This window comes from Corvus kubaryi, unplaced genomic scaffold (genome assembly GCF_017639235.1).
Source record: "Corvus kubaryi isolate FWS band 111438036 unplaced genomic scaffold, C.kubaryi_AGA036_p1.0 70, whole genome shotgun sequence".
NCBI lineage: Eukaryota > Metazoa > Chordata > Aves > Passeriformes > Corvidae > Corvus > Corvus kubaryi.
The window spans coordinates 758,297-784,522 of NW_024582058.1; the positions used below are offsets into that span (position 1 = coordinate 758,297).

The 26,226-nt window shown below is 39.1% G+C and overlaps 1 protein-coding gene across 10 annotated transcripts in view; it reads right to left on the bottom strand.

Moving 5' to 3' along the window:
- MACROD2 (mono-ADP ribosylhydrolase 2) overlaps window positions 1-26,226 on the bottom strand; it is an 877,989-nt gene that overhangs the window by 383,024 nt on the left and 468,739 nt on the right. The window lies entirely within an intron of this gene.

The following is a 26,226-nucleotide window of genomic DNA, read 5'->3' on the forward strand; positions in this document are numbered from 1 at the left end:
ATTGCTTTGGTATACAAATTGCTCAGCTTGTTCATTTTCTATTTCTAGCTACATGCACTTGCACATAAAAAGTGCATTTTCAGTGTGCAAGAAACAACTGTTAATTTTAAGTTCAGCTGAAATGAATCCCACAGGACCACAGTCTAATTTTGTGTCTCCAAAAGCAGATTAGCAGAGCTGAATATTATAAATGTAAGACATCTTTTATAAATCATGGAATGCTGTGTGACTACATACAATACAACCCCTAAGTTCAAAAGCATTTCTCTGCTTTATATAAGTATATATTGTGTTTATGAGCAGTTAAAGAGCCAGTCTCAGGTTTTTAGGCTTGAGGCAATAAGCACTGCTCAATCTGAACTTTGTACCTTTTACAGCTGCCTTCAGTAATTAATTAGCTGTTTGGGGTGAACACAAAAATTTTTTTCATTAGCTGCAAAAGCTACAATATCTAGAAGTCATTTGTGTAAAATATTTAAGCCATTTTTCACCTAAATGGCATTGTCTGCCAAGGAAAGGTAAAGAATATATTTATCGTAAATTATTAACCAGCATCCCGCATCGTGGGTTAGATGTATATCCTAACTACAAGACAGCACAGAGAGTCAGAAAACAATATTCCCAAAGGGAGAGGTGAAGGATTTGCTGAGCCTGAGAGATCCTTTGGGGAGCCACAGAAGTTTACACTCAATAGCCTGCATTTAGCAGAGAGCAACCGCTCAGCATCCGTAGGAAGCTGAAAAACACAGAGAGCTTGTTTGCAATGGTTACACCACTGCCTCAACAGCCGGCCAGAGAATTAAGTCACACAAGTCAAAGCCCAGGCCTTTTTGGCACTCATGCTTGTCATAAAATACAAGGCCCAAGTATGTCTGTGTAATCCCAGAGCAGTTGCCCTCCAATCAATGAACTTACAGCATCACTCTGCCATCAGGGCCTCACCATTAACGACGGAAACAAAAGTAGGCTCTGTTCAGACAGGAGAAGCAAGTGGTGCAATTAAGAGACACTATACTATATCCCAAAGTAATAGGTTTTACAAAGCAATTTAGTGCCACGATGACAGATGTCAAAGCAGCGGCTAGACAGACGGCCCCACAACTTCTATGGAAATAATTACCTACATGTAGAGCTAAGAGGCAATGGCTCCACTTGGGATATTCACAGTGTGATACGAATGAACATGAAATCAACATGACAAGACTGAACATGAAATTATGACATTCACAACTTGTTATTTCTGGTTTCTTTTTTAATCTCTACTGGAAGAATTTGCAGCAGAAATGCTCAAATGTTATCCTTGTTCCCTCCTTCCCACCCAAATAAAGACCTTAATATACCTAGGAAAACCAGAAGAGATGAAATTATGCTGCCCCAAGCAGATTTTGTCCTCCACACACAAGAGCAAACCTCATTTTGCTGTAGCAGCAAAATAGCTCAGCCAAGCACCCTCCTCATCGAGTGGCTCATGAAACAAATACCAAGTGACCCCCTTGACCCAAGTCATGCTCTCCACCTTTCACTGACTATTATTCTTTGCAAGTGGACAAGGCTATGGACAAAAATGTCCTAATCTGTCTTTTGGTTTATGTTTGCTACACGTAGGAAATAATGAGCCACAACGATTCTCTATTTTCACTATATTGAATAGCAAAATATGTTCGTGAGCAAGTCTGGGTTTAATTCATTTGATAAGGCTGTTCAACACTCAAAAATAAACTTGATTGCCCTAAATAGAGTATTTATTCTTCAGACACTAAGACAGAGTTTTAGTCTACCGTTCCACAAAAATTTTACACCAAAATCCACAGCCTGGTAAAGGATGTAACACCAGCCATGTAAATTCAAAGGATATTTAATCCCACTTGATTCTTGATTCAGTAGAGACTCTTGCAAATATTACCCCAAAAAATGTGCAACATAAATCAAGTAATAAAAATTAAGTTAACTTCAGTTCTAGTTTTGGAATTGGATTAATTACAGAGGCACAGAAATCAGAAATGAGCTAATGTATGGTCTCAGCTTCTCAAAGCATAGACCCCTTGTCACACTTCATCTGTCCACAGTGACCAGCCCGGTTCCACTGAAGTGAATTTAGATACCTCTGCTGGTGTATTGCACAGTTAAAGCATAAATACCCTTTAGGATAGGGGGAAAATAAAAAACAGCGAAACAAAATAAAACAAAAATCCCAAACAAACCAAACCAAAAACAAACAAAAACCCCAACCATTCACAAAAAATCCACAAAAATCTCACTCAGCCTCACTACAAAACATAGTACCAGACTACTTTTATCCAGAAAAGATTAATACTCAGAACTAAATTTCTTACACTTTCCTCTGAGTGCTGAAGAGTGCTAGAGAGTGCTCTGATAATTTACCAACAAGCCATAGCAAAAGCTCTTTATTTCCTATTGTAAGGATTTTTCCTGTGCAAATTCTGTTTTGATAACTTCCAGCATTTCTTATTAAAATGTTCGTTATTATTTGGTCAAGTTCATTGTAGGGATGTTGAAACAAAGGAAGACATCCCAAGAAACAAAGAAAACAATCCAACATGTTACGTTTACCATGGCCGTGGGACATCTTAAATACAAACAGATCCCCAGATACTATGCCAATACTTCAAGGCTTTCTTTCCCTCATGAAAATATTGAATTACTCAAATTATATGTCCTTCATGTAAGATTTAAGAATATTAGCATAAAAACTTACAAAACACTGATCTTCACTTGAAAGGACTGGTGATTATAGCAGAAAGTTTTCAGAAGACCAAACTAAACAACCCTTAATCACACATTAGCAGCAGAATAACCTCAGGTGAAATGAGGGGAAACTGCCAGCATTGGTTTTATCTGCCCATTGAAGTGATACAAATTTTTTAATCAGATCACTTCAGGTAAAAGGGTTTTTAAAAACGCTGGAAAAATTGTTTCCTTAATAGGAAGTTTTATAGGCTTCTTCAAGAGCCAAAGTATGACTTAGAGTTTCAAAGAGAAATTTATTATATTCATAGCTTCACTGGTGCATCTGTTCCTTAAGGGCAGCACATTACAAAAAGTTACCCACATTTATTTGTTTCATTTACTATTTCTATAAGTTTTCTTGGGGATAAACAAACTTCTTTCACCTCAGAAATTGCAGCACATCTTTTTTGTTTGACACTTCTCTAAACTACATATCCCTCACAGCAGAAATTAGATGCTTTGCTAAGGATTTTGCATGTCTTCTTTAAGAAGAACAGAAAAAGGTGATAAAATTACAGGTTCTCCATGTATCTTTGAAAGAAACCAGTGGCAGCTAAATCAGCCTTATTAACTTGCAACTTTGAACACCGGAAACCATGCAAGGAAAGTTCAGTACTTTCCTTGCCACAAACAATAAAATACAGCTCTTGCAATACAGATAGGAGAGCCTTGTGCAGCCTCTTGGTACCATTTATCACCTCTCAGATCCAAGTAGATACAGATGGAGGAGAAGGTTAGAAATAAAAAGACTGAAACCATTAAATATTTTTAAAAATACAATAAATCCCAGTTTAAAAGACAGAGGCGAGGATTCATTTGAACTGTGCTACAGGTCTCCATTCTATACAGAAAATACTGTATTTTCCTCATAGCAATAAACACAGTGATTATAGCTCCACACTGGCAATCTGCTTCCAAGCTTGGGAGCAATCGCACAGAAATCGGTGAGACTACTGCTTAAAGGTAAGAAGGATCCAAACAACAGCAAAGGAAATGAGAGCACACCTCCAGGATGAAGGAATGCACATTTATAATTTCATCTTTTAACGGGCATCACTGAAAAATCTCGCTCTTACTACCTTTTTACTTTCACAAGAAAAACAGTCTCTAATTTACTTGACCTTAAGTATTTCTCTTCTGTACTTTTAGCAACCTGCATTTAACAGATCTTTGTCTACAGTCAGTTCCTTTAGAGATGGCTTCCCTTGCTACACCTATAAGTCCATCACAAAACAACAAAAAGAGGAAAAAATTTAATTTACTATTGCCACCTCTATCCCAAACTCAGTCAAACACAGTCAATGGAAACAGGGACATATGATGCAGCACCCAAAAGTAAGCTCAACTCATTTTTAAAAGCTGACTAAATTTCCAGTTGCCAGAGCCACTTTAATTGCCTTATATAAGTGTTGTGAGTGAAGTAACTGGACAGCTCTTTGAACCACTGGATAAGACTTCTTGCCTAGGACAGGAATTTTACTTTCTATCATCAACTGTATTTTCATTTTAGGTGGTTGAAACCACAGTAAAGCACCCTCCTGATATCAACATATTCCAGACACCAAGTTGTGAGAATGCTGTACATGCCAAGATAAATTCCTTTAACCGTTCTCCCCCTGCCTCTTCCCCAGAGGTGCTCTCTAGTTTGAAAGATAGTTTAGTTTCATCAGCTGGCAATGAGACAAGTATCAGCACTTGGAATCTAGTGCTCTGCAATCCATCCTAAAAGCAAACCCAGCAGGTGATGGAGGCAGGGCACATGCAAGCCTGATCCTAGAGGGAGGAGGGGAATAGAAAGACATGTGTCTGCACAGACTATAGTCAGACTACCTATGCTATAGATATGGAACAGAGAAAAAAAATAACAGATTTAGAGAAGAACTTCAGTGCTTCAACCCTGCTACCTGCATGCTTTGTAATAAACAGCTACCACTTCTCTGAATACCTCAAACAGAAAGAGAAAAGATTTATTTTGTTAATAAATCCAACTACTGTTTTAGCAGAACTAAGTAAATATAAGTCTAGAATCAAGACTGAGAGCAGCCATTTTGCTTGGGAGAGCAGGGGTACAATGGAGGTAGAACTGCGCTAACATCACTTCACTCCGCACACACGCAGCTGACCAGAGCCTTTGCCCAGTGCAAAAAGGGCACAGCCCACGACTTTTTACATCTTGCTTGTTCCCAGGACTCCTTAAATATGAACCCAAGTTTACAATTTTCCCTTCAGTTCATACCTCTGCTGACAGGGCAGCAGGATGTGACTCACGGCAGGTGAGGGGACAAAGAAACTAACATGGCTGCGCCTGGCCATGGTGCTCTACCCCTAGTACTTTTACCAGTTTTCTTTCAGAACTGAGCTTTCACAGATACCACAAGCATCACACTGAAATCATCTAATCTCTTCAGCCTTCCAGCTCAGAAAGATACCAAAAGGAGAGAATAGAAAATGACAAGAAAATGCCACTCCATCTTTACTCCATTTACTCTCTGGATTGTGCTCATATCACAACATCTAACTGAGCAATACTGCTTATTAAGGCATATACACCCTCTCATGGATTGAGAAGCTACTCACTGGCTGGGGTACAGAAGCTGCCTGCTTACAATGCAGATCAGCTCACCAACACCACTGGTAAGCCACCAGGTGGAAAGGAGCTAAAAGTCTCCAGCAAACGTTCAGAATCACTGGCAGACAAAAAAGTTAAGTAGAAACATGAAATGCATCCAACAAGGGTATTTAGCAAAAATTGTGGTATGATATTTCACACAATATGTAATGCTCCTGTGGTTCCAAGTGAAAAACAAGCTTTGACAAACATCTTGAGAGTGTTTTGCATCAGTGTAAGTTGTAAACAGTTGAATTTCCAGCATGAACAAACATACCAAAATAAGAAACAGGGAAACTATTTTCTTTTCAAGATAAAAATGTATTGCAAAGTGAACTGTTAGCAACTTGCTGAGGCTTATTGAGCTGCTAATGTTCTCCATGTCAATGTCACTAGGAAGAGCCCTTGGAGAAATACTGGTGTCACCTCTTGTTCAGCTCAATTGAGAAAAATGTACTTAAACAACTTTCTGGAAAGTCATGTAATGAGCTAAAAGAGCTGCTGAAGGACATTCTTGAGCTTCAACTTTCTGTAAAGGAAACACAGATGTAAATAAAGTCAACTTATGCTCTCAGTAATACTGTAGCATGCCACTAGCCTGTCACAAGCATTTCACAATAATCACCAGTGGAGAATTTCTAACTCAAGTTGCTCAGAAAGGATATTGGGGTTTAGGAACTGGGAACCAGAAAGAGTAGGGCTAGAAATGGCAGCAATACCTTTAAAAAAAAACCTAACAGAAGATGGCAAAACTTGCGAGGGTAACCGGTGTTAGAACCACGCCATTTCCAATGTCCTTTGCTGAAGGGAACTGCTTCGTTTCTGGGAAACCATATTGAGAAAAATATTTGTCAATTTTACTGGACTTGTTATTGAGGTCAAATGGTTATTTTGCCACCTGCAGTGCCCACAAGTTCAATGCATTGTTTCTCCAGGAAAAGAAGAAATGTCTGCAAAATCACATTATCCACTTGAACACCAGCCTGAGGATTAAAGGGACTTTTTAGAAGTCCGTGTGCAAAGCTGTACTTCACAGCGCCATTTTCCCTCTGCATGGGTTGTTGGAAAGACAAACTGGTATTTTCACAGTGAAAGTGATTGCTTCAAGAATAATGTCAGCTCTTATTGTTCACAAAGTGCTAGAAATCAGAGCACGTGAAGCAGCAAACCATTTGGCTGACCTTGCCAGCTGAGCAACATACAGTCAAGCAAGCAAAAACATGCTGGGCAAGACAGCAGAAAAGAAAATCAAACACAACACATGTACTTTCACGTGTTCCTGTCACACCACTGCACTTTTTTTTCCAAAGCAAGCCAAATGCTTGATACTAATCATGCAAACCACCCAACCTTACACACGGGAGTATTTTCAATGTGGATCCTGGGCCACACAGTGTGTAAAAAGCAACACACTGAAAAAGGTAAATCCAGTTGCTTCATCAGTGCCATTTACACAGTCAAGTGCTAAAACCCACCTGGGCTGCTGTATGACTTGGAAAATCACTTTGCAGCACTGGCTGTTGGTGGCTGTTGTTTGAGAAGTCTGTAAATAGTACCAGATGGAAGAGGCCAAGTATGAGGAATCTTGGATGATATGATTTCACTATACTTTAAAGCTTTAGAAAAAGGCAAAGCTTTAGCATAAGCAAAAAGGCATCTTTTCATTCTCAAAAAAACTCAAAAGGAAACTTTTACCCCATGTTAGTACTAATAGTGTTCATGGTTTATAATTTAAATATTTGGCTTGGTAAAAACTTCATCTTTCACAGAAGCTAGGATTTTTCTGCATATTTGCAGTAAAACCTATTAAAAATTACTGATCCAGAACCTCATAACCTTTAGCTAAAATATTGTGTGTTCCTCTCTAGTTATGTTCAGCCATCTTCAAGATTTTCTAAACTGGCTTTAGGGACAAAAAAAAGAAAAAAAAAAGGACACCCCGCAAAACCAATCCTCCTTCCCAGACTCCCACAGAATGAAATTCTAATACAACCAAGTGCTCCTTTTCCCCTGCTTCTCAACCAATAGAAGCTTTGTTAGGAACTTCACCTCATTAGAGTCCTCATCATTTAAACAATATTCAGCAATAACAAAGAACCCTGTCATAAAGCTTTTGATAGATGTTTTGTAGCCAACACATTATGGTCAGGATTTATGGGAACGATTTAGAGAAGTAAAAAATAGGACTGACTATCATTTAGCAGAGAAATTATAAATGCAAATTCAGAGGAAGACAGTATCCTTTTCTTCATGGAGACAAATTTTGAAGTAGTTTCTGCAAAGGGGGACCATACAATAAACATCTAATTCCAATAGTAACATTAGGAAAGGAAGGAAAATTACAACAGGCCAGGTACCATGTCATCCTTGATATACTACTACACTTCTTTATGAGCACAGTACAATTCAGAGAGCTAATAATAAAAAGTGATGCTGAGATGATGAATTGATGCTATGCAATTAGACCTATTAGAATTCACAAGAGTCGACAGGCAATAATCAAACCACTTTCATGCTGCCCATTGCAATTATATTTGCACTTAAGAATCAACAAAGCACATAATGACTTGCTCTCAATTAAGGAATTCATGAGAAATGGAATTTTAATTAGTGTGTAGAAAATTTGGGCCATTTATTACTTTACAGGACAACAGATTGTAAAAAACTAGTTGAGTACTTCTTAGTGTTCAGCAAGGGTTCAGGTCCAAGAACAACACACTGATGCTTCTGAAAAAGAGTTCCTAATAACATCCCCTGAAATGGGATTTCCAGAGTAAATGCACATTCACTTCCACTAAATTCTGGAGAAAAAAAAAACACAATGAAAAACCCAATCCACAAACAAAACTGTTGGAGCTTGCAACTCAAATGGAAACCACTGCTAATGTTCTCAATTACCAGCTGATGAACAAGTCAGGTAGAGTTATATTTATTTGTGGTACAAACCACAGATACCAGAAGGTCTAATTCTACATTCCCATCACAACATGAGTAGGACAAGACAACGAAAATGCACCATCACTTAAAAAAAAGTCTGAATAGTAATTCGAATGCTGATTTAAGTTTTCTTTCAACAGTCCTTGAATAGGAAGACTACTTAGATTCAAATAAAATTGTTCTCATCGTTTGCTGATCTTAGTACAAAACAAGTTACCAGTAATTTGAACAAAAGCATCAGTTAAATTCTGGAAGTAGAGATCCTTGATAATATGAAATAGAATTTGATGGTGAAGTCGAAAGATTATGCTGAACTCCAATGTTATGAAATGCACATTTTTTAAAAATGCAAACAGAAGTCCACACTTCAAGTGTGAATGCTGGCAGTATAAAGATGGGTATAGTGTTATGTGCTCACATAGCATTAGTGAATCAGTAAGATATTAAATAACATATCCATTTGCTAAAAACATATTTCCAGCACACGAGTCAGCATAATCCCAAGCACAAGTATAGGCTGGGTGGAGAATGGAATGAGAAACCTGAAGAGAAGGAACTGGGAGTGTTGGTGGGGCAGAAACTTAATATGACCCAGCAATGTGCATTGGCAGTCCAGAAACCACCTGTGTAGCATCCAAAGCACCAATGGGCAGTAGGTGAGGGAGGGCATTCTGCCCCTCTCCTCTGCTCTGGTGAGACCCCACCTGCAGTGATATGTTCAGAACTGGAGTCCCAACATAAGAATGTGGACATGCTGAGGTGAGTGCAGAGGAGGACCATGAAGATGCTCAGAGGGCTGGAGCACCTCTTCTTTGAAGACAGGCTGAGAAGGGCTGTTCAGCCTGGGGAGAAGAAGGCTCCAGAGAGACCTTAGAGCCTCTTCCAGTGCCTAAAGGGGGCTACAAGAAGGCACAGACTGATAGGACAAAGGGGAATGGCTACAAACTGAAGGGATAGGTTTAGATTAGAAATCAGGAAGAAATTCTTCACTAAAAGGGTGGTGAGGCACCGGCACAGGTTGCCCAGAAAAGATGTGGATGCCTCATCCCTGGAAGTGTTCAAAGCCAGGCTGGATGGGGCTTTGAGCAACCTGGTTTAAGGGAAGGTGTCCCTGACCATGCAAAGGGGGTTGGAACTAGATGGTCTTAAAGGTCTTTTCCAACCCCAAACTTTTTTGATTCTACTCAGTCTTTTTAAAAAATACTACTAAAGGTCCATAATAATTAAAAAACTCCAGTTAAATACTGGGCCATTTGGATTATGAAATAAAAAAAAAATTGTTTAATGCATGATTATTACCTGCAAAAGTGTGCCCCATGCTTTGAGGATTTTTGCTATGGATAAACAGCTGTATATCTGTTATATGCTTAAAATCTGTCAGAATGGTGCTCTATTTCCATTGTCAGGGAACTATTTCAACATTTCTGGTTCTTGGTTCCATGGGGGAGCCCTGTCTTTGCAATGTCTCCATTAAAAAAACATTCACAACAGCCTGAATGGCTTCTTGTAAGTGATCGTACTTCAAAAGAGGGGGAAAAAAACCCTTTCACACAGGGATTCATTCTTAAATTCCCCTACGTGCCCTGCTTAGCGAGGGCTCTGGGAAACAGCAGGGAAAGCAGCAGGCACTGCTGCCCCAGGGCCATCCCTCCCACAAAGGGAACATTTTCACACTGCTGCAGAGCCACCATCTTCGCCCCACGTAGCATTTTCAGAGAAAGAGATCTTGTAGATACGTCTTTCTGTCTTCAGCATGCTGGAATTACCCCTCGGGAGCAGGGAGAGCTTGTTACAGGTTAAAGCAGCTCAGCGTGCTGCTGTCACTTTGGATCAGTCGTGGACCGGCGATGGGCCAGCTCAGATGTGAGGATACAGAAATGCGAGGATGCCTCACTTCCCACCTTCTGTTTTTGTGTCAAGTGCAGCACATTTAAATTAGCGCATCTCAGCCAGGGCATCAACCATGCCACTGAAACTGCCCTTTCCTCCTGCACAGCACATTCCTGAAGTCACAGGAGGAGGAGATAAGGGAAACGGCGTAACGTGTTTACTTTGCTGCAGTTGTTAATGTGAGTGGTTTATGCAAAAATAATACCTACCCTGGCCTAGGTACTGCAGCAAAGACACTTTTGGAAAGGATTTGAGAGCAGTGAATCCCCTTGAAGGCCCAGGGTGAACAGTTCAGGCATACCAGACATTTTGATCAGAAGGCAAGTAACAGTTATGCTTTAAAAACTTGACACAATTAATTCAAAATATGCTTACAAGGCAAAGAACACAGTTGCTCCAGAAAGGGTTCCTAGATTAACATCAAAATCTGTTAAAGAGTCATAAAACACACTGTGATGCTGAGGATTGTTACGAGTGAACCTGAACTAAGCAATTCTCTGTGCTGCAGAATTTACAAGATCATGCCTCAGTACCTCATTAAAATTAGGGTTCTGTTAATTAAAGCCTTCTTTCAAGTGATAGATGGCTACTGTGAATGTAAGCTGCACATACTGTTGAAACTTATTATTAAGAATAGATAGCACACATAAAACATACTGCCCTGGGTAGAAACAAAGTTGCTTCCTATAGACGCAAAGATTTCTTACACTGCAATACAGACACAGAGAGACAGGTAAAAGGTTCTTTAAAATTCATGGAAGTCTTGTTGGCACCCACCTTTATTTCAGTCTCTGAACAGTATCCTTTCTACTAGTTTCCAGTCTTGCTAAAGGCCACAGAAAGCTTTTTCAAAAAGATTCAATAGCCTTAGGAGTGAACTTGCTTGCACCCTCGCCCAAATCCTTTCATCAGAGATTTTAAACCCCACATATTTCATTAAAAGACATGATAAAGAAAAACAATGTATAGAAGTGTGCTCAATATAGTTAGCAAGACAGAGCACAATGTATTTAATCCTGAAAACTTCTTACCCCAAAACTCTTTGACTTCTAGGAAAACCTAACACTATGTTTTAGTGCTGAAAAGGACTTCTGAGAGAGGAGGGATATCTACATCAGAGAATGAACCTAAAAACCCTTAAAAAGAGAAAGTCTTAGGATTTTTAAAGGTCATCAGGGATGACATGGAAAGTCCACTGACTGCAAGAAAGTCAATGAGGCATCTCTAAGGTCATGTAAAGGGGATGTTTATGATAAGAAAACAGGCACCACACTTTAAAAATGTGTATTTTAACAAGTAAGTTATAAAATTGCCAAATATATCTTCTCATAAAAAGAGGCACTTTTTTTCAATTCGATAACTTCTTAAAAAGAGAGCATTTAAGAAGAGCATTCTCTGCTATTTGGATATTCAAGTCTAGTTTTTATCCAGCTGATCCTTCCAAATGCTGTATTTGATTCTTTAATGGTTTCATGGTTCAGTGAATTCAAATTCTTTCCTTATTTCCACGACTAAAAGGAAAATTCAAAACCAGAAGATTTGGACTACTTAGAAATTAAGCGTGTGTAGAGTTTAGGGTGAGCTGCAACAAAAGAGAGAAATTACAGAGGTCAGAACGCGCTTTTTTTCCTCTCCCATATCAGAAAGAGAAAAGAATGAGCTATTAACCATACTGATAGTCATTAATAGCTCTGAATCAAGATAAACCTGTGCGCCTTCCACAAATGCTGTAAGCTGAATAGAGTTTCTAGAATTACCTACAACTGATGAGACAAAATCATGGGTCTTACTCCAAGTTTTGACCCAGTAAATGCAAAAGGAGGAAAATGCTGCAGACCTATACCCAGTGTGGGCTAAAGTTTAAGCATAAGCATTCCTTTATTTTCTGAACTGAAACTTGTCTTTAGAACTTACTTGCTTTTCACCCCTGAAAGTGTCAGGACTGGCATGTGGAGACACTAACACAGCCATCAAAATAATTAGCACAGCAAAAGTACAGCAAACAGGCAGATGAATTGGTATTATATGAATCTCTGCCTGTAAGAGAGGGAGCTGGACTTCCCAGATGGGACTTAGAAGTTTCTGTACCTTCACCTGGTATCATCTTGATGAGAAGCAGTACCTCCCCTCCTTTCCCTCAAAGGAAAGCATCCTGGCTCTGGGGAGCTAATTGCCTTCCATAGCCCAGGGCTGTGCAGAGTCTCAGCGATTATGCACAGCTGTATGAGCCTTTTCAAAGGGCTGATGCTTTCAAGAAAGTAAAGAGGCAATTGGGCCATGTTGACCAGAATCCAGGACAGTAAAACCCTGGAGAGTTTGTACTGATTGGCTTTTTATTTTTGTGTTTTATTGCAAGGAAACAAAATGAATGAAATGCAGCCAAACATGTTCTGATCACAAAATAAATTAATTTAATCACAAAATTTCTACCTTGTATTTATCTCTCTTCTCCCTTTTTTACTCTTCCCCTACCCTTCTTCACTAAGATATTTATGTATGATAATGATTTCCTGAAATACAGAATGGAATCAAACCATATTGTAATAAAACTAAATGGAGCAGAAGATAAATAAATCAATATCAAGAAGCATTTTTTACAGCTTTCCCAGAAATAAAACAATTAGCACATTAGCAGTGAATGCAATAATAAAATTAGCCAATTAGGATATTTAAGTGATTACAACATTGAATTGAAAGAATAACTGCCATACATATGGATAAATTCTGCTGAGATAGAGAAGACTCTGCACTGTCCTCTTCTATGGCAAATGAAGTGCTTATGCAACACAGTGGATTTATTGCCATACACAAAACCTGATCTGATGTTACCCTCGCTGCTCTAGTGTCTGAAGAAGACGCCTTAAAAACAAATGAGAAGATAGTTGTGCTCATGTTAATTGTTGCTATAATACTATTTGCAGCATCCTTTGGCACCAGAATTGACTACAGAATTGTAATCAGTTCTTTAGGAATGCTACCAATTCTAAAAACAACAACAACAAAAAAATCTAGAAGGTTTACATATTAATAGCACTTCAGTGTTTCTCTCCCAGATGGTAACACAGCTGATTGCCGTCTCCTCTTATAACACAGCACTGTTTATCCTCTGAATGTCCCCAGTATAAAACTGTTTTAATCCTTTGTTGCCGTTGTAAAACTTGATCTACTGTCGGACAACATAATTAAGTGTCAACTTTTGGATATATGGTACAAAAAGTAGATAGGATAATCCAGCCTGTACATCACCAACAGTGCAGTTCATGGCTCAGAGATAATGGGATTGCAGATTATTAGCTGAAAGGTGCAGTATTTTACCCCTCACAGCTCTGGACTAAAGTGCAGTTCTGCTGCACATGGTGCATTTTCGGCACGTTTTCTTGCTGCTCCCTTTCCATAAGCCAGTTCAAAGCTTTTTGATACTCAGGCTGTATGACTGTGCTGTGTAGTCAACTGGAATGAAACAGCACTTTTATTACAAGCGTCTGACAATCTGTTAGTTCTTGTAGAAATTATGGACCGGTTATGGAATCTAATACATGATGTGGACAGAGATTAGCAGAGGAATGGGATTTTGATTCAGCATCTTAAGGAAGATGAATGAAGGAGAGTGAGCAATTAAAGCAGCTGATCTTGTGCAGAGTAAGAACACCCACACAAAACTGGACATCCACCTACTCTCCCTGCAAACGTGCACAGAGTGTGCCTAAGGAGTGCCATCAACAAGGCTTTATTTGCTGTCTATTTGCTATCCCTACAACGAAGAGTGGGAAATAATCATATACTGTCTTAGGAAATAGTCAAGAGTATCTACTACATGTCTATTACTAGATTATTATAGTTGCATACTTTCATAACTAAGCTACACTGAAGTGAGAGAATAAGGGGTGTCAAAGATTTAGGAGAAGTAGAAAAATTGAAAACGAACATCAGTAGAGAATAACACATTTGTTGAAGCAAGCTATTACATACTTAAGGCAAATAATTCAGAAACTAGGCAGCATGCTGTAAAGGTAATTCCCATCAGAATAGACATCACCTATCATCATAGAATGGTTTAGGTTGGAAGGCACCTTAAAGATCATCCAGTTCCAGCTCCCCTGCCATGGGCAGGGACTCCTTCCATTAGACCAGCTTGTTCCAAGCCCCATCCAACACGGCCTTGAACACTTCCAGGGATGGGGCACCCACAGCTTCTCTAGGAAACCTGTGCTAGTGCCTCATCACCCTCACAGTGAAGCAATTTTTCTTATTATCTGATTTAAACCTGTGCTCTGTGACTTGGAAGACATTCTCCCTTGTTCTATCACATCATGCCCTTGTAAAAAGATCTCTTGCAGCCCCTTTAGGTACTGAAGGCTGCTATAAAGGTCTCTCTGGAAACTTCTCTTCTCCAGCCCCAACTCTCCCAGCCTGTGTCCATAGCAGAGGAAGGCTTCCACCACTACAGCTCTGCTGCAATCACCGTGTGCCCTGCAAGAGGGATGATGCATGTGCAGAGGCATTTTCTTCCCTTTAAACCGCACAGATGAACCTCTGCTCCCAAGGGCACAATAGTGTCGTGTGAAGTGATGCAGCAGGATTGCATCCGTCAAGCTCTGCCATGTAAATAAGTTACAGGAAGGACAGAAGGGTTTGCTTCATTGGCATATAACCTCCACCTACAGCAGTTAACCTAAAATGTTTACTTTATTACACACAATATGCACCCACCAAAAGATGCTGCACTGTGTTATTTAAACACAGACATTATTCATATTTTTATAGCACTGCTATTCCCCCCTAGTGTAGATTTATTTCCATTTTAGTTTGGCAGTTTTCTCAGCCAAGTCTCCTGGATGTAGGTCCATGTGAGAACACCAACTGAAAGGACTTTAAATCAACCTCCTTGTTAGTGGAAGCATACAACACTATTAACCAGTGACTTGATATTCCTTCTAAAGAGCAAGAGGTCAATTCTCTGTGCTCAATTAATACCTCCACAGCATAATTTCCTGGCTGGTAAGGCAAGAGAAAAATCACTTCACTCTGCGTCTCAGATAGGGCCACTAGGACCCAGAGTGACCCTGGACATGACCAACTTTGGCAGCCACCAACATATTCAGATCTGGGTCCGATGTCCCATCACATTTCACATACTCTTTACCCACCTTAGCCCAAAAATCTGTTGCAGAGAAAACAAAGCTATGCTAGGCTAAAAGCAGGGCAGTGTACTAAGGAACCAGGCAGGATACTGTTTTCTTTGATGCTTTGAAGTCAGCATGGTTATGCATCTTAAAGCATTGTTTCTTCGCATAGATGCGATACTCAAACAATAAAGCCAATTACTTCAAACAGTATCTGTATACCAGACCAACCAAAGAGAAAAGTATTTTACTTTTTTCTTTTGTTTATGTGGAAGAAAAAAAAAATCAGACACAGAATAAGATGGAAACCAGTCAGTTCCACAGATTTCATCCCCATCGTGAAATGGACGCTCAACTGTAAATACTCCGTATATCTAGCAGAGCACATAACCATGTCTTTATATTTCAATTCTACCAGAATCAAACAGATGCAAGTACAAGAATTTGACAGTGACATTGTTCAGTAACGAGGTGAATTTTAAACTTAATACTGAATTTAATTTTAACATCGTTTTCACACTATTTTAAAATAAAACAAACTGTACCCCACACCCTTCCGAAGAAGCATTGTACCGAATTTTGAGTAGCATAACAGCAGCAAAATAAGAGTGAGTCATTCAAACCCATCTAGTAATTTTATACCCATCCTTGGACCACTGTGTTTTGAAATAGATCATCAGCCTTACATCAAAAAAGTGTTACACTAAACATAAATCAGAGAAGCTTGACATGATTAACAACACTGGGCCAGTCCCCCTGATAGAATGTAAACTGCCATTAATTAACTCAGTGATGAAGGATAGTATTCCTCTTTTTGGGCACTAGCTAGCATAAGAGCATTCCCATCGCTTACAAAGAATCAAATTTTCAGCTGAATAAACCAAAATCAATGCATTGTCCACCATCTGATTTATTAGACTAGATAAACTGATTTATAAAAAACTCTTTAGCAACTTCAAAACAATATTGTATTGCTATGCATAATTACATTGCAAATCATTGAGAAACAACACTGTACAGCTAGAAGAATGAGATTTAAAGCTAAAACATTTGGAGCACATGAAAAAGAATGCCAGCCTAGACATGATGACATGTCATGGTTACAGTGTTGACAGATGCTTAATTATAGGGTTCAGACACCAGGGACTGACCATGTAACACACATGAAAGGTTGCCAGTATGGTAAACACATTAAAAAATGTGTTTGCAAAAAGAGACTGTTGACCTTCAGTAGAAACAAGTATTTGTGCCATCATGTCTCTGAAGATGTAATTTTTTCCCCATCATTTGACCATCCCTTTGAAAGAACCTCATTAGTATTTTGGGGAAAGAAATCATAATTCCTACTACAAAAATAATCCAAAACAGATAGTCCTTCAGTGCAAGACTAGTAGTTATTGACTGGGATTATATAATTTTTATTATCTGCATCAGAAGCACCAATTTTAGCAGAATCATTTAGAACCATCCGCATGCCCCATTCAGTCACATCTATAGAGTCCGGGACTTTCCAAGCTATCACAAAGAATACCCTCACCAGCTGTCAGGGAGCAGACTTTGTATTTTCATTTCAAAACTCAAAGCACTGAATGAAAGGCAAATTTTGAGGACCAGCTGCCTTGATGCAAATGCAAAGCTTGTTGTTCTGTCCATGTTGGAGGAAGTTTTGTGGACATTTCCAACACAGATGGATTGAAACTAATTTATTTTGTGAATAAGTGGAACAAAAAGCAAGTATAGCAAGTCCGTGACAGCACTGCCATGAGTCAGATGCAAGGCTCTAAGGATGGCTCACAAATACAGATTATTTGTGTCTTGCACTATGCTGCTTCTCATCACAGAGCCCTCCTCAGCGCCAAAATTACTGGGAAGAGTTAGACAACAGATGTTAAGATCCCCAAAACCCTGTCAGTGGAGTTAGCGGGATGATCATGATCTTTAACTATAACGCTGCTTTACTCTGGAAGATCTCAACACAAAGAGGGTTATCCCGTACTTCAAAATGGCAAAAGCCTTTTTGAGAAAGCTGGCCAGTTACTCTCTGTCCTGAAGCACTGAATCAACTGAAACCCCAAGAAGAGTTTGTATACTAGTGTCCTGGGGTGACCAAATTGTTGCCTTCACACAGAAAAAAATGCTAGATCACTAAAGGCTGAGAGATCCATTGCAGTCCAGACATCATGTAAAAGCCTTTGTAAGTTCACTGCCTGATGGCATTCTGGCATTTCATTTAGTGAAAATTCCATAAGTTCTAATGCAATTAAAAACCAAATCATGTTGCTGTATTTATGAGCCCTGCACTAGTCCCAACCCCATCCCTAGGCTTCTCCTACAAACTCCTGGCCACGACAGCAGGCGGGAAAACATTGTGTTATGAACAATCTAGATCCAAAATCAGTATTTAACAGTCAAAGTGCATGTAACCAAATTTACACCCAATGTAAATTGCTGTGCTATCATAATCTGCAATTATTTGACTTCTAGTTTTTATTTTTAAATGGAATACTAAAGTGTTGCATGGGACTGTTGCCTGCAAATATGTCTCTTACTGGCAGATTTCATGAATTTCATCTATATTATCAGCAAAAAGCATAATTTGCAGGCATAAAGTCAATATATTAGACAAATAAAATCTTTTCAACAGAAAAGAATGTGAATGACAATTACAGTGTTAAAGGCAAACTATGGTTAACATTTTTGAAAACCTAATGACATGTTTATTCTCTTTCTCAGCAGCTAGTATTTTCATAACAAGTTGTTTTAACCTTTTTTTTGAGAGTCAATCTTCTGAATGTTGAATAAAGGATTTTATTTTTATTTCAAGCATAAAGAGCCATGTGCTCAAGACCTTTTCTGTTACATTACCAAATGCAAGGCAGAGAATTGAAATACTAAGTTCACTTGCTACGTCTTACAACAGACACTTTATTAGCACTTACAGTATATTAGGATGTGCTAATTTGATAACACAGAGACAAAAAAGTTAATCATCACACGAATTTCAAATTTTGCACACAATAACTGCTTTTTAGTGAAAAAAACCCCAACCCTGAAGTATTTTGCATACTAGTCCTATTGTCCTAGTACAATAAGGCACAAAATGTTTTGCAAGTGTGTCTTGCACAGAATGGCAGCCCTTCTTCCTCCACACAAACTGCATTCAGAGTTAAAATAGGGGTGCAAAAAAGAAAAAATCAGTAGGGATCACTGCAGAACATGATCCACATCAAACTTATTAACATGAAATTTTAAAAAGGATTTTTCACTCTGGCAGACCCTAGAGTAATTCCTCATAATGAAGAATTTGCTATTTCTGTAATGATGAAGGATTTTAGTCTTAGTGCAGAATCAGAGACTGAGCTGCAGGGCAAGGGGAAGCCACATGCAAGAGAAAAGTCTATAATTAAAAAAAAAAAAATCACCAAGGAAATAAACTGGTCATTCCTGTCTCCCTACAGATTAGGCTTTGAGGAGTCCCAACAAGTCTTTGCCAAGTGAAACCTGATGAAAGTAGGAGCAGTGCAAAGCAAAATATGAGGCTCAAAATGTCTAGAACAATTCAGACAGGCGTTCACACAGTTGGAGAGGGAATGAGGGAGCAGAAGCTACACTCCGCCAACCTACCCCATGCCACCATGTTATTTCTTTAATTCGTTCTACCTGTCTGCTCAGATTACCTAATATGAATCTCAAGCTGTACTTACACTGCTGGCCAAGCCATTGGATAAATTACTTTTGACGGAATTAGGAAAATTGTCCTGTAATTGAATGTTCCTCAGTGATCAACATGAGACTTTGCCTGATCACCACGAGACTTAGCCTGATCACCATGCTGAGCTGGAAAGGAGATTTCAGGCCCCCTGGGTTTCCTGTGCCATGGCATTCTGGCAGCTCTTGGGAGCTAGAAGCAAAATTCCTTTCTCACGCCATTAACTAAGGTACTTAAAACACTTCCTAGAAAATAGACCTAGCACTGCCTACAAATGTTAGGGATCTTTGCCAAAGGCTTCAGTGGGGAAAAAGAGTGAAGAGTAAAGCTTGTTCCAACTTAAAACTAGATACCCATAGAGACCACAGAAGGTAAATACATTTCCCAGCCCACACGTACCCAGGAGACAGAAGGAGAAAGGGTTGCAAGGCCCCAGGCATTATAAGTTATTCGTATCCTGACGCTGCTTTTCCTACTAAGAATCACAGAATATGCTGAGATAGAAGGAACCCACAAGGACCATCAAGTCCAACTCCTGGTCCTGAGCAGGACAACCCCAAGAATCACACCATGTGCCTGAGAGTGTTGTCCAAATGCTTCTGGCAATCTGGCAGGCTCGGTGCAGTGACCACTCTCCTGGGGAGCCTGTTCCAATGCCCAAGCACCCTCTGCAGGAAGAACCTTTTCCTAACATCCCGCCCACTCTCCTTCGCCTTGACACAAATTCAGGCCATTTGCCCCAGGTCCTATCACTGGTTCCCCCCAGGGAGAAGAGATCAGTGCCTGCTCCTCTGCTGCCCCTCATGAGAGGAAGCTGGAGACTGCTGTGATGTCTCCCCTCAGTCTCCTCTTCGCCAGGCTGCTGAACAGACCAAGTGACCTCAGCCACTCTTCATATGGCTTCCCGCAAGGCCCTTCACCATATCTTTGTAGCCTTCCTTTGGATGCTAACAGCTTTATGTCCTTCTTATCTTGTGCTGCCTAAAACTGCCCATGGAAACTGAGTCCACCCATGAAATTGCCGTCAGTGAGTATTTTCCTAGGTATCTACTACTCAAATTTCAGAGCAACATACTGCCCCAGATAGTCTACCCAGTGCCCTGGCCCTAGTGAGCCAGGGCAGAGTTTGGGCCATGTTTTCCTTACAGAACAACAATACTGGAAGACAGCTAAAAAGGTAGATCTGCACACTTTTTGTAACACTCTATATGACCCATCAGCATGCACAAAGCAGTCATACTTTTTCTTTCCAATTAATTTATTTTCCGAGGGAGAAGTGAGGGCAAAACTCAACACAGTTTCAAGTGCACAGAGCCTGCAAGTGGACTCTTGAGCTTTTTAGGTGATTTGTAGCTGATCTCCTGAAGGAACAGAAACTAATGAGTAAAACAAAGTCCCTTTAATCTGCCTTTGCTTGCAAATTCTTTCCTATAATCCCCATCTTTGTTGCCTCCTGGTACACTGTTCACCAAATTTACATTTCAGAGTCTTCCCAAATATTCCTTTCAGGCTGCTAGTGACACAGCATATAATCACCCTACCTGAGCCTACTACTAATAAACAAACAAGAGGATTGCCAGTTTTTTTGTGTGCCTTTGAAAAAGCTAATTGATTAAATATTGAGAACATTCAAATATTTAACTACTCAGTCAGCACACAGAAAACCTAGAAATTTACTTTTCCAACAGGGAATGTCACCCATTTAAAGTGACTAGGATGGCAAAGTGCTACAGGTGGATTTTCATAGCTTAAATTACATTTACAGAGTAAAGAGCAAGAAGTAGGAAGTGACAAAAACACATTAACTACCATATAAGCATTAAAAAGTAGAGGGAATAACCAGATCTGCCCTGAGCAGACACAGTAAGATTGGTTTAAAAAGAAAGGTGAACCAAAGGTGAACATAAAACTCAACTACTTATAACCTTGCATCAGTTCTAAAATTCCACGTTTGTTACATGGCAAAATCAAATAAGACAATACAACAACCATGTGGTAGGCACTGAGGACCAAAGGAAGTGAGATGTTTTGATATTAAAGCATTGTAGCTGTCATCACTTGTGCTAAATATTGCCACTAATTTCTATCACCTTATCTCATAAAGAGCTGAGAGATTACAACAGTACAGAGAAGAGCTATGAATCAGTTAAGGACCAGATTTACTTTCATGGCTATAGATACATGAAGAAAAATTAACCCATTTAGTCCAATCCCTTTAAAAAAGGGGCAAAGTGTTCAGTGTGCTGGGCTCCTCACTGGGACAAGTCATGGAACACATCTACCCCCCAAGCCCCTCAGGGGCTGTCTGAAAATACATGGACCAGAAAAAATTTCCTCAAAATAGCAACACTCAGCAAACAGCTTACATACTTTTGTCTTGCCTTTGCTTCAGCATCACCCTTTAAAAACCTTTTAAAAAAAGTCGTTATTTCCCTGAATAGCAATGGTATTGCAGAACTGTATTTGAAATTCTTACCAAGATATCTGTAAGACTGAAGGGGATGGAAGAGGTCACCAAGATAAACCTCAGATAACCATTTCAAATGCAAGGCCAGGCAAAAGCTGTAGATGGATTTCAAAATCTGACCCTTGCTGGAAAAGGAAACTTTCCTCTCTCTATGACTGCATTAATTTTCTAAATTCATTGTTTAGGACTTTCACCCTCCTCCTGGGAGTCAGGTACCATTTAGGGTCAGAAGGAAGAATTTTCCAAACACAAACTTTATAGACACAGTATGAGTTATTTCACTTTTTGTGACTTACAATTCAACTACGCTGACACCTTTTTTCAGCATCTAACTCTCTGTACAAGAGCCACTGACAGAAAGAACTACTGATTAAAAGAATCTCTTTATAAAAGAGATGTCTTATTAATGGTAACTGTTAGTTTTAAGGAGGAAGAAAACCAGACTTTCAAGGAACACTTGCTATTTTAAAAATGTTGTTTTGAAGGGTGTGTTTAACATACACTAGAGGCTCACTTCTTTTTGTTGGGCAGCAGAGGAAATCATCACTATGGAATAAACATCAGGCGTTATTTGCCAAGATGAATATTTAGATTCAGTAAGAGCACCGAAGGCTGCTGGGGTTGTGCCATAGCCCCATGTTAAACCTATTAAATCTTTGTAACAATTGGCATTAGCAGAAGCATTTCATTAACAGGCTAATGAATACACTGTTACTCTCTGGTACTCTGGTTTTTATCATGGAAAGGTAGTTCTTATCCCAATTCCCAGACTTGGAGGATACGTCTATGTTTGAATATAAGTGCTGGTGACCACAGCAATATCAAAGTCAGACAGCACCATAACCTTACAGGGGAAAACCAGAATAATAATAAGGATTTACGTCAGTATTTCTCACAACAGTTTCAATTAAAAATATGCAACAGTGATACCATCAAACTAGAAATTGGTTCTGCATGACTGAAACAAAGGCCTACTGCACTGACTGTATTTATACTCAGTTATTGAGCAGAGGCCCTTGATTTTCTAAGGAGGCAGGCAGCCAAAAAGTTACATTAAAACATTGCTTGAAATCCAGCCAGTTTCTAAAATCCTCCTGAAAGAGAATGAACTCTGTGTTGTGCAGAATTAGATTAATTTAACAATGGTCTTTTCACCCATACTCAGTAAATGTAGCCCTTTTTCTACTGGAAAATGATTTTCTGAGTTGCCAGGTCTAATAAGGTACTGCCTTTCACGTAATAAATAGAGAAAATATGAAAAAAATTAATCAGAAATCACTCCATCCCACATCTTGACAACATTTTGCCTCCTTCTCCCTCCTCAGACTTCTGGGATTTTTCCATCTGACTCTCAGTGTACTTTCCATTGTGCAGGTTACTCTTGGGTTTAAAAACGCCACATGTACAGAAACAATTTTTATCACTACACAGGTGTAATTCAGGAATTAATATCCAGGTTCCCAGATCAGCCAGAGTCCAAAAAAAATTTAACACAAAAACCATAAACTCTACTTGTGATTGTCATCCTGGTAATTCCTACCAAAACTGGGGCTTGATCTGAGACATAATTAATGTGAATTGTGTCCTAGGTTTATAATTTAGCTGTTACAATATAAATGAAATTAGTACTGACCACTAAAAATGTCTTTGACTACGGAAATGCACACAAGTTGCACATCCTATCAAAGCAGAATAATAGCATTTATTATTATCCTTATTTTTATTCGCATTTAACACCATCAAGTTTGCAAAGACTAAAAAGAAATTTGGTTGCTTTTTCCAGAGCTTCCCATAGTTCTGAAATGTTTCATCTTGAAACATTTCAGTTTGTGTAACTGCCAGAAAAAAACAGTATTTCCATAGTAGCAAACACATCTACTAATATTTTAAGATAAAACCCACCAAAAATCTATGCTTGCACAAAAAAAAGTTACAAAGCACTGGATACCAGTGGACAAGTTCTATTTCTATTGGTATTAGAGAAAAGATGAGCTTAAACAATACCAGAATTAAACACTTTTGTGTCATATTTAATTCTCACAATGAACATGGAGACTGAACATTTGCATTTCATTAGAAATTGTCGACTGAAGTCTGTGGGAGCATTGGAGAAAAATCAGCACATTTCTAACACCAGAAGATTCTTAAATTTATTTTTTAACTCCTTAATTTTCTTAAATTAAGAAGTTAAATAGTGAATAGTTAAGAAATAGCTATGCACATGTATTCGGAAAACTGTCATTAAAATAGTCTAGGCACATAAAGTGTTAGTGGACACGCAAATAACTACTTAGATGTCATCTGAAAACATACTTCAGTGGCTACATTTATAAATATTATTAGAACATTAGCAAAAAGAAAGTATTTAGTCCAGAACTATGTAAGTATCTCTACAAAATATATCATGATGATACCAGAACATAAAAGAAAGTATACGTGTGCATACATACACGTGCAGGGTGCACATGTACGCATGTGTGCCTGATTGCTTGCCTCAACATGTGTTTCCATTCTTCATCACACACACAGATATGCAGTTATTATGAAGATACAAAAAAATTTTCTTTCCCAAAGCCTTGTTGCATATGACTGAGTAAACACAATGCAAGAAGTTGACACTAAATGTTTCCCATTAAAGTTCTGCAGAAACACTAATGCCAAAATGTCTGACTTGAGCAGCCCAGGGTGCTGGAAGGGTTTAACCACTGCAGGTAAAACCTGTACTGGGCCTGGCAGAGAGATGACAGTGTTGCATGGGGCTGGAGGTGGCTAAGTCTCACCTGAGCCCCCCCTCTGATGCAAGCCTGGGTTTGAGGCCATAAACTTGTGGTTTTTATGGGATAAATAGCCCAGAAAGTTTGTGATGAAGGGTACAAGCATCTCATGATGGAGAGCAAGACCAGGTTGCTCAAAGTCCCATCCAGCCTGACCTTGGGCACTTTCCAGGAATGGCAACATTACATATCACCTACCCAGGAAAAGACCCCAGTATTTATTTACAGAAACTACCTGACATTGGTTATTTCACTGTTTGTGAAACCCTAATGTTCTGAGCTCCTTTCCTTCAAATTGTATTTAAAGCTGCAAGAATACCAAGGGCTTTACAGATGAGATACAAAGGATCCTTCTCAAATGAATGTGCGAATTATCCAAACCTGAATTATGAGCAGACTGGCAATTTATTGCTTTGAGTCACTCCAATGCTGTACTTGGCCTGGCATCAGATGAGAGCATGACTGTAGCTGCTTTCTTCTCAATTAACTCGTGTAGTTAAAGATGCAGCTAAACAGCAACTTGGTCTTGTGATACAGAAAGGGTTAGAAATACTTTTCTCTCTCTCTTTCCCAAATTAGAGGACATTCTTGCTGAAATAAGGTCAGCAAAGCTTTCGCCAGCAGCCCCTATAGTTCACCCGGACTGTTCACTTCACCATTTTGATACGGCTGGCACAGGGCACTCAGGCAAAGCAATTCCAGTTACGAGTCTCGCAGGGGATGGGTTAAGTCTACTCAAGCTTCTGTTGGCAGAAGCAACTCTCCCCCAGTCAGCTTTAAAATGGAAACACCCACTTAAATGATGCTACTGGCAGTGTTATAGTATTTTTCGTGTATTTCAAAACAGATCCGTTTATCCTATTACTGCTGATCCAGCTTTTTTTTTTTTCAGTGTATGTCAGCAAACATAAATCTTTTTCTGCTAATATGGTACGAAGGCAATGATAGAACAATTACAACTGCATTATTGCTAATGAATACACATCTTGTTACACCCCTTTTTTTGATCATTTATTATGTTATTCAAAGAAATATGCAGGTATCCCAACAGCAGACACAGCTATTCCTGTTAACCTTGCACCTTAACTGTTCTCTGGTTTATATCCTCTTCCCCATCTGCTTTTTGTTTCTGTGAAATAAAGCAGATGACTCCCACAAAGTTTAAATTGTCTTAGCCAAAACACAGAAACCAATCAAGTCTAGTCCTTTCTCCCTCCTTCCTTCTCCACCCCAATCCCCTGATGGTAATAGCTGCAGATGAAGCCCACAGATATAAAACACCAGATGCTAGTCCAAATTACTTGTGGTTACCCGACTGCAACTGAGTGCATATTCTTCTTCTTCAACGTGAAGAACATGCCCCCTTCCCCTTGGCACACTTTATTTGGACAATTTATTCTAATATTTGTTTGTGAAAGGGGGATGGAAAAACTGCAGACCTCTTTGGGGACTTCCAGTCCAAGCTTTGAAGGCACTTGTTTTGATCTTCTGTTATTGCTATACCTTGTTACACTTGTCACATCTTATTCAGAAAGGTCAGACTGTGTTCAACAAGGAGGCAAAGCAGTGTGCTGCTAAGCAATATGGCTGTTCTCAAAACAAAACAAAAAAGCCAGATTTGGCAAAATTTAGTTCAAATTGGACATAGAGACCACAATAGAGTTTTCCTGTGATGCATGGACATCTGTGACTCCTGTCTGAATATCACAGGACAAATCTTGCATCAAATTTATTGCCCAAAATCATCCAGCTATCGAGGGCTATACTTTCCTTCCACATCAAGTTTCTAAATTGTTTTGTAAAGTTTACAAATTATTTCAGACATGCTTAAAATATGCAGGAAAAAAAATCGCATACCAAACAATTCAAAAGACTAAATCTAAACATTTCACTTCTAAACTGCCTGTGCAAAATCAAAACCCATGTAATATCTCAGAGACAAATTAAGGAACCAAAAATATTGTAACCAC